This window comes from Arachis ipaensis, chromosome B02 (genome assembly GCF_000816755.2).
Source record: "Arachis ipaensis cultivar K30076 chromosome B02, Araip1.1, whole genome shotgun sequence".
NCBI lineage: Eukaryota > Viridiplantae > Streptophyta > Magnoliopsida > Fabales > Fabaceae > Arachis > Arachis ipaensis.
In genome coordinates this window covers 31,555,137-31,558,880 of record NC_029786.2, presented here as the reverse complement: position 1 = coordinate 31,558,880, position 3,744 = coordinate 31,555,137, and positions in this window count along the sequence as shown.

Here is a 3,744-nt window from a genome sequence, read left to right as displayed (position 1 = left end):
ACTTCAAACAACCCTTCATCAACTGGAGCAAGTAGTAAGTCAATTATCTTCTAGACGTTTGAACATTCAAGGACATCCCACAGCCCCATGTGGACAATCTAATGAAGAGAGTAGTATGAAGGAGATACTAGAAACTCCAGTGGACAAGACAGAGCATGGCTTCGTACTGGAACAAGTAGAGAAAGCTGTTATTATTGAAGAAGAAGAATTGGTTGAAGACTTAGGAGACGCTGAACTTCCATGGGAATCCAAAGTTGTGGAGCATTCTGTCAAGGATGTTACAATTGATGCTAAGGAGGATTGTGCGCAATCCCCAGAGCAAGTCTTTCATGAAGAACTAGACAGAATACCCCAAGAAGCAAGTCTCCTTGATAATGATAATCTCAAGTCAAGTTCTCCTAGTAATGAGCTTGCGTCCGCAAGTGAATTCTCTGAGATCAAAGAATCTTCCCCGAGTGAATACGAAGGTGATACGGAGGTAGATTTCTCTCAACCTCCAGTCTATGACTTAAGTGATGAGGAAGACATAGATGGCTTTGATCAGGACATGTATATGTTTGAAGAATCTTGCAAAGAAGTGGAGAATTTCACAGAAGAGCACAAGGGAGTAGAACTCACAGAACCACTGGAACCATCTATCCCAAGGCCATTACCACCCAATACAAGTTTTAAGTGGGTACAATCCTTAACCTTTAACTGTATTTTTTCACTTGAATATGGTTTGCTTGAAACAGATGGCCAGCTTAGAGCTCTCTGCGGCTTTAAGAGTAAAAGGGAAATGGCTCGTACTCAGAGCTGGTGCACAAGGTTTAATAAGGTTCCACGCTTCGACTCGAAGTACACGGATTGGCATCATGATCGATTAGATGGATCTCGGAAAATGTTTGGTTATCCTGGTGAGAATCTAATTTCTAAACCGCCCGGATGGAAAAGTATAGATCAAGACGAAGGCGGATTTAAAAGCAAAGTTTGGGATCCTGGAATCTATGCTGACATTCGTCACCCCGGGAGCCTGACAATCTGTTTGAAGCTGCTCAGAAGCTTCACATGCCTAGTTTGGGACCCCGGAGGCTATTGGCATTCCAAGCATTGGTGGAGATTTATGGATGAATTTAAGCATAAGCTGCCATAACAGGAAGCTCATCCAATGTCCAACTTAAGGACTTTAACTAAAAGTGCTAGGTGGGAGACAACCCCCCATAGTATGATCGTTCCTTCTTCAATTTTTATTTAGTTTTATTTGTTTTCAAGTTTTATTTTATTTTATTATATTGAACCTGGAAGTTTTGCATCACATTCATATTAATCATTGCATTCTGCATACTGCATAAAAAAAAGGGTGTGCGATGCAACCACATCACTCAGGCGATCACGTCACATTGCGAAAAACACTACCCACGCGACCGCGTCATTCACGCGGCCGCGTGACCTGGAGATCGGCGTAAAGATCTAACGTCCAAAAAGTTAGGCTGGAATCGTGCGGCCATTGTGCGTTTTGCACAAATGACCCACGCGATCGTGTCACTCACGCGATCGCGTCGCATGGATTGCACAAACACCCCAAAGGAGACAGAGAGTTGCGCTGAAACGACGCTGGAACTGTGCGTTTCGCACAAATTCCAGCGACGCGATCGCATGCCCCAGGCGATCGCGTCATTCACTCTTTTTGCCCTCCACGCGATCGCGTGCCCCATGCGATCGCGTCAACCACCATTTCAGCCCAACCACGCGACCGCACATTGCAGCTGTATTTTTGATTCATATGAACTATTCTGTTGCTGTTTATTTTCTGGGACAATCCAATTTTAGCCGGAATGCTGCCCAAATTTCTGTAAAATATTTCCATTCATGTCTTATTTTGGCATTTTCAACTGTGCTTTCCTTAGATTTAACCAAAACAATTCATGAATGCCAGGGCACGCATTCTTATTCTCTTTGATTTCCTGGTTCCTAAATTACATTTTTGATGTTTGATTCCAATTTTTGCTATTTCTATATCTATTTGAATCATCATCAACCTATTTTCCTTATTTGGATATGAGTTACTTATAGCTTCTAACTGTGAATACTTGTTACTTGGAATATTTTCATTATGCCACTTACTTTAACCCATTTTTTACTAACTCACTAATGTTAACTTTCTAAACTCTTTTTCAATTCTAACCAACCTAACCTTTCAAAACTTCTCTTCTGATTTTCTTTCACTTTCTTTTAACATTCTAACCATGGCATGATGTTAATTTTTCTATTTAACATGAATTCAATTACATTTTGGATTGTGAATTCTCCTTTTCGGACTTTTAACTCCTATACAATCCTTAATGCACATTTACTTAACTCATTTTCCTTATCCTTTTGCTCCTTTGCCACTTTGTATTTCTTTTGATTATTTGCCTATTTGTTTTCCTGTTTTCACTATATCCTGGTTTTCTGTTTTTCAGGATGTCTGTCAGCCAGAGAACAGGAAAAGGAAAGGCTATTACTGGCAAACAGAAAAGAGGAGAATTTTCCATGTCCATTATGGATATTATGCACGATGACTCCTTGCGGGAGAAAAATTTTACCCCGCAGGAGAAGGCCGACCAGCTAATCCCTGCTACTGATCCAGTGAAATTTACAAACCGATACTGTGAGCTGCAGTATCCGGTGTTTGCAAACTCCAGGAACCTATACCTGGAGAGAACTTTGAAGATCCCAGAAGAACTCCAGCAATACACCTCTGACCAGATCAAACAAAGAGGCTGGTTCTTCCTGGAGAGAAACCTGACTGAGGTCAATGCATCTTGGGTTAGGGAATTCTAATGCAATTACTTCAAAACCTCCCTAGATGTAGTGAACCTTAGAGGAAAGCAGATTTTGGTCACTAAAGAGGCCATTGAAGATGTCTTGAAGCTTCTGCCTAAAACTGATCAGCTGGATGGTTATCAAAAAGCTGAGGAGGATATGCGCTTCATGCGATTTGATTGGGATGCAGTCAAGGCCAGGATAGCCCTTGACCCGACCGTTTCTTGGATTATGGGTCAGAACACTACCATGCCAAAGGGAATCAAGCGGATTTACTTGAATGATGAGGCTCGGCTATGCCATCATATACTTAGCAACTTCATTATGCCGAGTACTCACGAGACTGAGATACCAGCCACTATGATCACCCTCCTATGATGTGTGATGGAGGGTAAGGACCTGTACCTGCCACGCTTTATCCGGTACCACATGGCCAGGGTCCACGTCCGAGGCACTCTTCCCTTTCCTTATCTGGTTACACAGCTAGGCCGTCGAGCTGACGTGCCTTGGGAGGATGCTGATGAGAAGCCACCTGCTGCAGAATGCAAGAAGATTATCCCTCATAGTAGGAATTTTCTGGCTTTAGGCTACATACCTCCTTTCCTCACTACTACTGCTGAGACAGCCACACCATCTGCCGGCCCCTCTTCTTCCACCGCTACCCCTGCCACCACCACTGCACCTCCACCTGCCCCAGAGCCCATCTATAATCTAGTGCACCGCCTGTTTCGACGGCTTGACCAGATGGAGCGTCGCAACAAGCGATGCTATGAGCACCTGAAGCTAATGATACGCTCTGGAGACATCTCCTCCGAGCCTGACACACCATCCGAGGCATCTGAGGAGGAGGCGGATGATCACGAGGCAGAGACCCATCCCCAGAGCAAGGCTGCGCAGGCAGGCACAGAGCAGACCGCATCACATCAGGAGGCTCCGCCTCAGATTCAGGCTGTAGATCCC